Source organism: Rana temporaria, chromosome 1 (assembly GCF_905171775.1).
Source record: "Rana temporaria chromosome 1, aRanTem1.1, whole genome shotgun sequence".
Taxonomy (NCBI): Eukaryota; Metazoa; Chordata; class Amphibia; order Anura; family Ranidae; genus Rana; species Rana temporaria.
This window is the reverse complement of record NC_053489.1, coordinates 62,592,706-62,606,813: the sequence shown is the minus strand read 5'-3', so window position 1 is coordinate 62,606,813 and position 14,108 is coordinate 62,592,706.

Below are 14,108 nucleotides of genomic sequence, written 5' to 3'. Positions count from 1 at the left end.
GACTCCCTGCCCACCTCTACACTCCCCTTGTCAACATGCATTTTTTTCTGTGTATTCCTTACACTAAATTCTGCTATGATCACTAACATCCAGTCAAAATCCAGAAAAGTAACCACATGACTTCAGAAAAGGAGTGGGGGGTAGGAATTAAAAAATAATGCCTGTCTCCAGGCTAGTGCATGAGATATGTAAATAACCTGTCACTCACAGCAAGGGGGCGGAACGGACTAAAGTTTTTCTCTGTAAGTCCGTTTTATTTCACTGAATAAAAGAGGATTGCTCAGAGCTGGATCAACTCTGTGTGGCAAGACTGGGCACAAATGATATATACTCTTATCTAATACTCTACATTGTGACATCAATTTTTTTTTTCGGGTTTACATCCACTTGAAGAAAGGTCTCCCCAAATCATTTAGATATTAATGATAGTGCAAATATTTATTAAAACTATTTGTGATTAAAAATACACAAATTATTATTAGTGCAAAGAAATACAACTAGCAAATTCCTACTAAAGCTATTTGGCTATATCGAATAACAAATATATATATATAATATATATATATATATATATATATATATATATATATATGGTGGGGGCCGGGATCTGGGGGCCCCCTTATTAAAGGGGGCTCCCGGATTCCGATAAGCTCCCCGCCCGCAAACCCCGACAACTGCCAGGTTTGTCGAGAAGAGGCCCTTGTCCCCGTCAACATGGGAACACAGTGCTTTGGGGTAGGGGGGCTGCAGCACCTACCCCCCCCCATGTTAAGGGAATGCGGCCTGGTACGGTTCAGGAGGGGGGGGCGCTCGCTTGTCCCCACCCCCTTTTCTGACCGACTGGGCTGCGTGCTCGGATAAGGGTCTGGTATGGATTTTGGGGGGACCCCCACGCTGTTTTTTTTGGCGTACGGGGTTCCCCTTGAAATCCATAGCAGACCTAAGGGCCTGGTATACTCTTTGAGGGGGAACCCATGCCCGTTTTTTATTTAAAATTTGGCTTAGTGTTGCCCCTTAAGATTCATACCAAATGCAGCTGACACAGTGCACTGCGATTACCTGCGGTTATGTGCAGATAGCTGCGCCAGATCGGACCCCGGACGCATTCAATTCTATTTTTTCTGTTCGTACCAATCCGCAGGTAACGAAAACGCAGCTAGACGCAGTGTGTGAATGGGTGTCATAGGAAAGCATTGTGTGCTTCTAGCTGCGGTAGAATCCACAGCTAAAAGTACCATTCTATCCGTCCGTGTGAAAGGGGCCTAAGACTCTCACTCTCAAAAAGCTGAGCACACCAATGCAGGATGGTCTGGCGGGTGTACAAAGATAACAAAGCGCCACGTCCTATCATAGTGAGAAATTGAGAAAAAATAGAACTGAAAAAATGTACTTTATAGGCACCACTGATAAAATATATATATTTTATTAACCACTTACCCCCCGGACCATATTGCTGCCCAAAGACCAGAGTACTTTTTGCGATTCGGGACTGCGTCGCTTTAACAGACAATTGCGCGGTCGTGCGACGTGGCTCCCAAACAAAATTGGCGTCCTTTTTTTCCCACAAATAGAGCTTTCTTTTGGTGGTATTTGATCATCTCTGCGTTTTTTATTTTTTGCGCTATAAACAAAAATAGAACGACAATTTTGAAAAAAATGAATATTTTTTACTTTTTGCTGTAATAAATATCCCCCAAAAATATATAAAAAAACATTTTTTTTCCTCAGTTTAGGCCATTACGTATTCTTCTACATATTTTTCGTAAAAAAAAATCGCAATAAGCGTTTATTGATTGGTTTGCGCAAAAGTTATAGCGTTTACAAAATAGGAGGTATTTTTATGGCATTTTTATTAATATTTTTTTTACTAGTAATGGCGGCGATCAGCGATTTTTTTTTCGGTATTGCGACATTATGGCGGACACTTCGGACATTTTTGACACATTTTTGGGACCATTGGCATTTTTATAGCGATTAGATTACTATAAAAATGCCACTGGCAGTGAAGGGGTTAACACTAGGGGGCGGGGAAGGGGTTAAGTATGCCTGGGTGTGTTCTTACTGTGGGGGGGGGGGGGGTGGCCTCACTAGGGGAAACACTGATCTTCTGTTCATACATTGTATGAACAGAAAATCAGCATTTCCCCCGCTGACAGGAACGAGAGCTGTGTGTTTACACACACAGCTCCCGTTCCCCGCTCTGTACCGAGCGATCGCGTGTGCCCGGCGGCGATCGCGCCCGCCGGGCACACGCACGGGAGTCGGGGGCGAGCGGGGGGCGCGCGCGCGCGCCTCCGGCGGCGCGCGTGCGCCCCTAGTGGCGGCTAAAAGGCAGGACGTCATAATACGTGATCTCGCCTAGGAGAGCCACCTTGTGGACGTATTATGACGGTGCGGCGACGGCAAGTGGTTAAACAGACCACATAAATATAAAAACAGAATAAAAAAAAAAAATTGATAAACGCTTATTGTGATAAGAAAGCTCTATTTGTGGGGAAAAAAGGACGTCAATTTTGTTTGGGAGCCACGTCGCACGACCACGCAATTGTCTGTTAAAGCGACGCAGTGCCGAATCGCAAAACCTGGCCTGGTCTTTTAGCTGCATTTTGGTCCGGGGCTTAAGTGGGTATAAGAAAAGAAAAGAAGGAAAACCGCGCTGTCAAGTGGTATATATATATATAATAGCTGCCTGCACAACAGGTATACTGTATATAGGCAAAGTGTAAATGGTAAAGTGCGGTGCTGAAAATGATGATTTTGATGTGATCATAAAATATATAAATAGGTGAATAAGAGGGTGCTGTCTATATGAATTGAACCATTAGACTGCACTAATGTGCTAATTTCAATATACACACAGAAGGTAATAAATGAATATTAATAAAACAATCAAAATTAATAGTGCATAAAACATAAAAAACAAAAATCCTGATAAACAAAGTGTATAGATGTACAAAGAGATAGATAAATATCTATATTGAACATCAAGGTGATTGTGTTAATAAACACCAAAGTGACAATGAACCAAATGTTCTTCCTGTTCCTCCTCAGTAAGGTGTTCTGACTGACTAAACACCGCTTGGATGATGGTGGCAAGTTTACTGAGGAGGAACAGGAAGTGAGAAATTCAGACAAAGAAAATAAATATTTAGAAGGGAAATTGAAGGAAAAGGTAACACTCGGCTCCCAGTACACAGCGGGAGCCAATCGACAGGCGTAGTGCGACTCGCGCATGCGCCGTAGGGAACCGGGCAGTGAAGCCGGAGCGCTTCACTTCCTGGTTCCCTCACCACGGATGGGGCGGGGGGCGGGGGGAGCAGCAGAGTGACGAGCGATCGCTCGTCCTCTGCTGCGGACGGCGCTGGACTCCAGGACAGGTAAGTGTCCTAATATTAAAAGTCAGCAGCTGCAGTATTTGTAGCTACTGGCTTTTAATAAAAAAAATTTCAGCGGACATCCGCTTTAAAGGGATTTATAAGGTGATTTACAACCAACCCATTCAGTTTAACCACTAGCTTACCGCCAGCCGTCATGGCAAAAGCCATGTGGCTGGCGGCAAAACCTGTGGCAAAAGCCTGCACTGTAGAAGAAGCATCAGCTTATGGGGCTCTACTCCGCAGCCTCTTTCTTCCTCTACCACCAGCTTCATTCACACTGATGCTGTGGTATGGTGGGTTGGCAACCTGCAAACCCACTATTCCAGAGCAGGAGGTTGCAGGTCACATCAGAGGGCTTCACGGGCCACATGTGGCCCCTGGGCCACTGGTTGGCCACCCCTGCCCTAGACCTAAACATCCCTTGCAGGGCTAGTATAGTAGGGTGACCAGACATCCCCAGTTTCAGGGGACAGTCCCCTGATTGGGGACACTGTCCCCGGACCAAGTTTGTCCCTGGTTTTGTCCCCAGATTGGATTTAATAGGGGGCAGGGGCAATTCCAAAGACAATCAGTGCAGAATTAAAATAAAATAATTAGAATTACACCCCCCCCCCCTCCCACTCCGCCGTGCCTACTAGCATAGGGGGGTTGTATTTTTCCCATTATCTGTGCCCCTTTCTGATGATCATGTGCTGGTCGGAGCGAAGGAATTTTTTTTTCAGTTTCGGGCGCATGCCCATTCAGCTCCGCTCACATGTTCTTCTGCCTTGGCTCAAATCCTGGCCAGCTCCTTGCCTTCCCTGGCGGAGTGATCTTCCTCCGCTCCCTATCCAGTAGTAGCCGGGGCCCGAAGAGTAAGACTTGAGAGGCAGTGAGGCGGGTGGCGACGGGCAGAGAGTCGCTGATTGTTGCCATTACTAGTAAAGAAAAAATATGTCCCCGGATTTCATTTGAAAAATCTGGTCACCTTATAGTACAGCCGACTGCAAGGAATTAATATAGTTATGCTCTATGAATGGGGACAAACATAGAGGTAGATCATGTCCACATTTAACTCAAAAGAGGAAGTAGACTTTAACTACTTGCCGACCAGCCGCCGTTATACGGCGGCAGGTCGGCTCCTCTGCGCGAGAGCCCGTAGCTATACGTGGGCTCTCTACGTGGCCACTAGGGGTGCGTGCGTGCCGCCGGAGGCACACGCGCGCCCCATGCTCGTCCCTGACTCCTGTGCGCGTGCCCGACGGGCACAATCGCTGCCGGGCACCCGCGATTGCTCGTTACAGAGCGAGGACCGGGAGCTGTGTGTGTAAACACACAGCTCCCGGTCCTGTCAGGGGAGAAATGCCTGACCGTCTGTTCATACAATGTATGAACAGAAGATCAGTCATTTCCCTTAGTGAGGCCACCCCCCCTACAGTTAGAACACACCCAGGGAACATACTTAACCCCTTCTCCGCCCCCTAGTGTTAACCCCTTCCCTGCCAGTGGCATTTTTATAGTAATCCAATGCATTTTTATAGCACTGATCGCTATAAAAATGCCAATGGTCCCAAAAATGTGTCAAAAGTGTCCGCCATAATGTCGCAGTACCGAAAAAAAATCGCTGATCGCCGCCATTACTAGTAAAAAAAATATATTAATAAAAATGCCATAAAACTATCCCCTATTTTGTAAACGCTATAACTTTTGCGCAAACCAATCAATAAATGTTTATTGCGTTTTTTTTTTACGAAAAAAATGTAGAAGAATACGTATCGGCCTAAACTGAGGAAAAAAATAGTTTTTTCATATATTTTTGGGGGATATTTATTACAGCAAAAACTAAAAAATATTCATTTTTTTCAAAATTGTCGCTCTATTTTTGTTTATAGCGCAAAAACTAAAAACCGCAGAGGTGATCAAATACCACCAAAAGAAAGCTCTATTTGTGGGGAAAAAAAGGACGCCAATTTTGTTTGGAAGCCACGTCGCACGACCGCGCAATTGTGAGTTAAAGCGACGCAGTGCCGAATCGTAAAAAGTGCTCTGGTCTTTGACCAGCAATATGGTCCGGGGGTTAAGTGGTTAAAAAAAAAGTTGGGTTGCCTGTGGGCTGGAGATGAGAAATCCCACAGATGACCTATATACTGTGGATTTAACTCTATATTCAGCTCTGATTCATCCTACATAGCAATGCGCATACCAGCAGTGTCCACAAGAGGGCATTCTGACTGTGCATATGTGGCTGTCTAGGATGGTAAGCAGCTGCTGCAGACATCTTCACTTCTGATTGTTTAACTAATTTATGTAATTAATATATAATACTAAAACGGTGTAATCAGATACCTACTCTTGTCTGCAAGTCGCTGTATAAAAAGGTCCCTTGGACACAGCCAGTCACAGATCCCCGTGAACGGCCAATCGGAGCGGCCGTTTCCTAGGCGATCTGTGCGGCCAATGAGAGATGATCTCATATGTTTACATATGAGATCATCTCTCATTCCCGGCTCTCGCAGACAGCGGTGCTGTCAGGGGAGAGAGGAGACTGATCTGTGTCTCTTGTACATAGAGACACAGATCGGTCACCCCCCCCCAGTCACCCCCCTTCCCCCACAGTTAGAACACTAATTAGGGAACACACATTTAACCCCTTCCTCACCCCCTAGTGTTAACCCCTTCCCTGCCAGTCACATTTATACAGTAATTAGTGCATATTTATAGCACTGATTGCAGTTTAAATGTGAATGGCGCCAAAAATGTGTCAAAGTGTCCGATGTGTCCGCCATAATGTCGCAGTCGCAATAAAAATCGCAGATCGCCAGGATACAGGATAGACTGGAGACCCACGACATTGTCTGGGAACCATGGCGCCTTCGGGAGGATTCACCTTGATCAGGTAGCTGTGCCAATCCGATGATCGTTTCCCCCTCTTCCCACCCCCCCCCCTTCCTATCTTCTATCTGTTCTTTTTGTTTTTTCTCTTTCTCTTCCTCTCTCGCTCTCTTTAACTATCTCTGTTCTTTTGTGTACGCAGCTTCGCACCATGAAAGCATTGGTCGCTGTACGGCGACACCCTTACCTTAAGTTATGTGCCTGTGTATTATATAGAACCGGGTAGACGGTTCATATTTGTTATTATATGCACTGAAGCAGTAGGACACCAATGGAAAGTTGAACTGTGCCTTGTCTACATGTGCCTCTTCATGCTGCGACATGTGGCTTTGTGTTCCGTAAGATATGTACTCCTTCTTTTTCTTATTTTCAATAAAAAGTTACTTGATAAAAAAAATCGCAGATCGCCGCCATTACTAGTAAAAAAAAAAATAATAAAAAAATAATAATTCTGTCCCTTATTTTGTAGGCGCTATAACTTTTGCGCAAACCAGTCGCTTATTGCGATTTTTTTTTTTTTACTAAAAATATGTAGAATATGTATCGGCCTAGACTGAGGATAAAAAATGTTTTTTTTTAAAAATTTAGCCAAACATTTTTTATTTTTTTTTCAAAATTGTCGCTCTATTTTTGTTTATAGCGCAAAAAATAAAAACCGCAGAGGTGATCAAATACCACCAAAAGAAAGCTCTATTTGTGGGAAAAAAAGGACGTCAATTTTGTTTGGGAGCCACGTCGCACGACCGCGCAATTGTCAGTTAAAGCGACGCAGTGCCGAATCGCAAAAAGTCCTCTGGGCAGGAAGGGGGTTTAAAGGGGTGGTTCCCCCTAAAACACATTGCTAACAATAGATTCGTAAGACCCGTTACACTGCGGGTAGGCTGGCTTTTTTTTTTTTTTTTTTTAGTACATACCGATATCTCCCCGTCTCGTTCCTTGTCGGTGGGCGTTCCTAGTTGATTGACGTTCCTCGGAGGGGCGCGTACGTGACGTCACGACTTTCCGAAAGAAGCCGAACGTCGCTGCGCATGCGCCGTATAGAGCCGACTCTATACGGCGCATGCGCAGCGACGTTCGGCTTCTTTCGGAAAGTCGTGACGTCACGTACGCGCCCCTCCGAGGAACGTCAATCAACTAGTTCCGCCCACCGCCTAGGGACGAGACGGGGAGATCTCGGTATGTACAAAAAAAAAAAAAAAAAAGCCAGCCTACCCGCAGTGTAACGGGTCTTACGAATCTATTGTTAGAAATTAGTTTTAGGGGGAACCACCGCTTTAAGTGCCCAGTAAGGAAGTGGTTAAAGCATAAAACATTTATTTTCTTGTAAGATGCAATGCTTTATTGTGAAATAAACTTTTAGTAAGATGTCTATTTTAACCATAGTTCTTCTTGGAAAACATTCTCATATGATGAAGACAATGGGCTAGATTCAGGTAGGGGCGCGCATAGTTACGCTACGCCGCCGCAACTTACAGGAGCAAGTGCAGTATTCACAAAGCACTTGCTCCGTAAGTTGCAGCGGCGTAGTGTAAATGGGGCCGGCGTAAGCGTGCGTAATTCAAATGTGGAAGGGGGGCGTGTTTTATGTAAATCTATGATGACCTGACGTGATTGACGTTTTGTACGAACGGCACATGCGCCGTCCGTGTACATATGCCAGTATGCATTGCTCCCAAGTACGCCGCAACGACGTATTGGTTTCGACGTGAACGTAAATTACGTCCAGCCCTATTCAGGAACGACTTACGCAAACGACGTAAAAAAATCAAAAATCAAAGCGGGAACGACGTCCATACTTAACATTGCGTGCGCCTCATAGAAGCAGGAGCAACGTTACGCCGACAAAGCCTTACACAAATGACGTAAAAAACTACCGCCGGGCGCACATACGTTTGTGAATCGGCGTAACTAGGTAATTTGCATACTCTAAGCCGAAAACAACGGAAGCGCCCCTAGCGGCCAGCGTAAAAATGCACACAATTATACACCACCACATTCAAGTTACGTCGGCGGAGGAAGCCTATTTTTTCGACGTATGTGCCTTGGAGAATAGGCGTAAAGATACGCCAGCGTAGATTTGAAATCTAGCCCAATGGTTTTGGCAGGGGTCATTGGCTTCTCGCAAGAATACCAATGACAGTACCCATGGTACATGGTTCATGTTTCTACAAAGTTGGAAGCATGAAATTGTCCAAAATGTCTCGATATCCTGAAGCCTTAAGTGTTCTCTTCACTGGAGCTAAGGGGCCAAGCCCAAACCCTGAAAAACAACCCCACACCATAATCCCCCCTCCACCAAACAATTTGGACCAGTGTACAACGTAAGGTCCATGACCCCAACCCGATAGAACACCTTTGGGATGAATTAGAGCGGAGACTGCGAGCCAGGCCTTCTCGTCCAACATCAGTGCCTGACCTCACAAATGTGCTTCTGGAAGAATCATCAAACACTCCCATAGACACACTCCTAAACCTTGTGGACAGCCTTCCCAGAAGAGTTGAAGCTGTTATAGCTGCAAAGGGTGGGCCAAATCAAAATTAAACCCTACAGACAAAGACGGGAATGCCATTAAAGTTTATGTGCGTGTAAAGGCATGATAGCATACAAATTAAAAATTGTTTAGGTTTGACCTCATATGATTTTGGGAAACCTAAAGGAAAATCGTATAAGGTATGGCAGCCTTTTTTTTTTTTTTACTCTTTTGGTTGGTATGAAGATTGTACTGATATCATTATCTGAGTATATTATACTTTGTTGCAAGTTTTGATAGTACAAAGCAAGTTATATTTTCAATCTGCTCAAATGTGGCTTTTCTTGACCGGGCACACCAGTTTAAATTATAGGTCAACCCAAAAACGTTTTCTGTCTGCTACCAAAGTTTTATTGTAACTGTAAGTCACATACATAAACAAATGCTTATAGCGGAGGTTCACCCGCACATGACACTTTTTCCCCTTAGATTCCTGCTCGTTTTGTCTAGGGGAATCGGCTAGTTGTTTTAAAATATGATCCGTACTTACCGTTTACGAGATGCATCTTCTCCGTCGCTTCCGGGTATGGGCTGCGGGACTGGGCGTTCCTATTTTGATTGACAGTCTTCCGAGAGGCTTCCGACGGTCGCATCCATCGCGTCACGATTTTCCGAAAGAAGCCGAATGTCGGTGCGTAGGCGCAGTATAGAGCCGCACCGACGTTCGGCTTCTTTCGGCTACTAGTGACGCGATGGATGCGACCGTCGGAAGCCTCTCGGAAGACTGTCAATCAAGAAGGAACGCCCGCTCCCGAAGACCCATACCCGGAAGCGATGGAGAAGATGCATCTCGAAAACGGTAAGTACGGATCATATTTTAAAACAACTAGCTGATTCACCTAGACAAAACGAGCAGGAATCTAAGGGGAAAAGAGAAAAAAAAACTTGATTGGGTGAACTCCCGCTTTAAGGGTACAGAGTGGTTGAAGAGACCAAGCTAAATCAGAGGTAACATCGCACCCACGCAGGGGGTTGTATTGCTGGTTTTAGAACAGATTTAAAAAGACAACGTATGCATCTAAACACAAGCAAAGATCTAAATGATATGGAGCTAGATTGTTTAAACTCAAAACTTTGCATACTTGAACTCAGCGGCGGTGCGTCCATAGTGGGCGCAGGAGCGCCGCCCCCTCTCTCCCCCTGGTGAGTGCCGGCCATCTAAATAACAGCAGTTTGTTGGTGTTTGGAAGTGTCTATCAGAGCCAGCAGCTCTGATAGGCTTTCCGATTACAGCCTATTGGCTCTAATCGGCTTTCAAATAGTTAACCAGGGGAAGCAGGGGGTGTGCGTTCCCTGGTTAACACTGACACTCGTCTTAGCCAATCAAGTTCACCGGGTCTGGTTACCGGTTACCTGATTGACTGAAGCGACATTGAGGGTGGCACTTGGGAGAAGACATCGAGAGAGCGTGGCTGACCCGAGAAAGGTAAGTGCTGGGTGACAGGGAAGCAATCTGGCAGCAATTGCTGGGCACAGTGGTGACAATTGCTGGGCACAGTGCAATGGTGACAATTGCTGGGCACAGTGGTGACAATTGCTGGGCACAGTGGTGACAATTGCTGGGCACAGTGGTGACAATTGATGGGCACAGTGCAGTGGTGACAATTGCTGGGCACAGTGGTGACAATTGCTGGGCACAGTGGCTGAGTTTGATGGCACAGTGGCTGAGTTTGATGGCACAGTGGCTGCGTTTGATGGCATGGCACGTTTGATGGCACAGTGGCTGCGTTTGATGGCATGGCACGTTTGATGGCACAGTGGCTGTGTTTGATGGCATAGTGGCTGCGTTTGATGGCAGGCACGTTTGATGGCACAGTGGCTGCGTTTGATGGCATGGCACGTTTGATGGCACAGTGGCTGTGTTTGATGGCACAGTGGCTGAGTTTGATGGCATGGCACGTTTGATGGCACAGTGGCTGCGTTTGATGGCACAGTGGCTGCGTTTGATGGCACAGTGGCTGCGTTTGATGGCATGGCACGTTTGATGGCACAGTGAGGCTGCAATTGATGTTTTTTATTTTTGTTTGTTTGCGCCCCCCAAAAATTTTGAGCACCAACCGCCACTGCTTGAACTAATTAAAGGACTGCATGAAAAACTTTTTTCTTTTTCTTTTTTTTAGTTTTGGAGAGAGTAGGAAACTCCTGTCTGATATTCTAAGTCTAGGGGGATTTAAACCAGATTTTGAAACACTGTAACTCTCAATTTCCCCACTTCTGTTTCACTAAACCTAAAAGAAAAAAAGGGAACACAGTGAAGAAATAGAAACTAAACTGAAAGGCACAAATGTATCTAAAACATTAGATCTAAAAAAAGAAAGAAAATAATGCAATTATATATTGTAAAGCTTCTGTAAAAGGGATCGGCAGTCCGCGGCCCCCTAAGGAAGACGGGCGAAGATGGATGCGGCCTCCAGCGGGGATGACGAGGGCTTAGTTTGCAGACAAGTGTCACACAATGTGATAGTATGCGAAGCAGAGTTTACTTCCTCTTTAAAAATTAAGCTAGAATGATTAGAGAAGTCGCAGGGAAAGATGCGGAAACCACATTTTTTTAATACATTTTTTCTCTATTGCTAAATTTATTGATCTGTGTAATTTAATTTTAAATGTATTTTTTTTAAATGTTTGCTTATTTTATAACTTTTTTTTTATAATTTGCTATGTGATATGCCTGTGATAGCTTTGGGCAGGTGACAGGTACTCTTTATGGAGACATCAGGAGTTCATTAGACTCCCAATGTCTTCCCTGGCTTCCAAAGCAGCTAATCATGCATAGATCATGATTGATGAGCTGCTTCAGGGAATGACAGCTCTAAAACAGGAAATGAAGCCTTGTTGCTGCCAGCTTCATTCATCACAACATCACAGAGGAGATGGGGGAATGGACGTTCCTCCATTTCCTATGTGTGAAGGGATCCCTGCTGTCCCAGGATCCTAGAAAAGGGGAAGCCCAGGAACCACCACAGGCAACTTTGGATGGCCATGCTCGATAGAGCTGCATAGCTCCACTAGATGACCACCGTGTATATATATATATATATATATATATATATATATATATATATATATATATATATATATATATATATATTAGTGGTCATCTAGTGGTTAAAACATGTCGGGGGCGAGCGGGGGAGCGCGTGTTTTCGCCTCCGGCGGCGCGCCCCTAGTGGCCTGTGAGAGAGCCAACGTAGAGCTACGGGCTCTCGCGCAGGGGAGCCGACCTGCCGCCGTAAAACGACGGCGGCAGGTCGGCAAGCAGATAATGAAACATAAATTACAGGCCCATTAAAGTGAGCTCCACCCAAAAGGGGAAGTTCCTCTTGTTTACACCCTCCCCCCTCCACTGTCACATTTGGCAGTTTTTGGGGGAAGTGGGTACCTGGTTTTGACCTGGAGTTCAGCCTCCTCTCCTTCCCTCGTAGTCTTCTGGAAGATCACAGGTCCCAGAAGACTGCGGGACCATTCAAAAGGCACAGCGCAGCTCGTGCATGCGCAGTCATAAACTGACTGTGACGCCACAAGGCTTCACATTCTGTTTCCTTACTTGCTGTACTGGCATCTGCACCTGATTGAAAAATTGGTTCTGGTGAGGACATTGCTTGATCACTGGACAGATAATTGTCCTTATATTAAAAATCAGCAGCCACAATATTTGCAGCTGCAGATTTTTTATTTTTTTTGTGGGGGGGGGGGAGCCTGGAGCTCCTCTTTAACCACTTACACACCAGAAGATTTTCCCCCTTAATGACCAGGCCATTGTTTGCGATATGGGACTGCGTCGCTTTAACTGACAAATGCGTAGTCGTGCCACGATGTACTCAAACTATTTTTTCCCCACAAATAGAGCTTTCTTTTGGTGGTATTTGATCACCTCTGCGGTTTTTATTTTTTGCGCTATAAACATAACGTATTTGCTATAATACATATCCCCAAGAAAATATAGAAAACAAATGTGTTCATCAGTTTAGGCCAATATGTATTCTTCTGCATATTTTTGGTAAAAAAAATTGCAATAAGCGTTTATTGATTAGTTTGCGCAAAAGTTATATAGCCAGATTCAAAAAGACTTACGCCGTAGATACGCCGTCGTAAGTCCGAATGCGCGCCGTCGTTTATTTAAGCGTATTCTGGAAACCAGATATGCTTAAATTTGGCTAAGATACGACCGGCTTAAGTCTCCTACACCGTCGTATCTTATGTGCATATTTATGCTGGCCGCTAGGGGCGTGTATGTGGATTTACGTGTCGAATATGTAAATGAGCAAGATACGCCGATTCACGAACGTACGTACGCATGTCGCAGTAAGATACGCCGTTTACATTAGACATACGCCGGCGTAAAGATAAACCACCAAAAAGATGGCGCAGCCCATGCAAGGTATGAATGACGGAACAGCCGTCGTATTTTACGTTGTTTGCGTAATCGTACGTGAATGGGGCTGGGCGTAGGTTACGTTCACGTCGAAAGCATTGAGCCAACGTCGTTACGTAAGGAATATTTGCGACGTGATTCTGAGCATGCACGCGCATGCGCTGTACCAACGGCCCTCATTTACATGAGGTCACGGGTAATTTACATGGAGCACGCCCCCTACCTGCCTATTTTGAATTAGGCGGGGTTACGCCGGGCCATTTGCGCTACGCCGACGTAACTTAGGAGGCAAGTGCTTTGTGAATACAGTACTTGCCTCACTATGTTACGTTGGCGTAGTGAAAATGGGATGCGTTACGCCGGTTGAAACATGCGCCGCTCTACCTGAATCCAGCTAATAGAGTCTACAAAATAGGGGATAGATTTATGGCATTTTTACATTTTTACTAGTAATGGAGGTGATATGCGATTTTTAGCAGGACTGAGACATTCCGGCAGACAGATTGGACACTTTTTTGGGCAGTGGCTATTTATCAGAGCTTAAAATAGCCACTGATTACTGTATAAATGTCACCGGCAAAAAAGGGGTTACCTCTAGGGGGCGATCAAGGGGTTAAGTGTGTTCCCTGGGAGTGTTTCTAACTGTATGGGGGCTGGGCTGACTGGAAGAGGAGACAGATCGCTGTTCCTGATCACTAGGAACAGCAGATCTCTCTCTACTTCCCTGTCAGAACGGGAATCGGTCTGTTTACATTGACAGATCCCCGCTCTGCCTCTCGTTCCCGCGTCCGTGGGTGGGCGGCAGACATTGCTCCTGCTGGCATTGGGCCCCCGCTGTGCAGCGGGCGGGCGTGCCTGCTACAGCTTCTCAAAGGAGTCAACTACTGCGATTTGCAGGAACGTGTCGACCTGCCGCCAAACAACAACGGCGGCTGCTCGGCAAGTGCTTAAGTA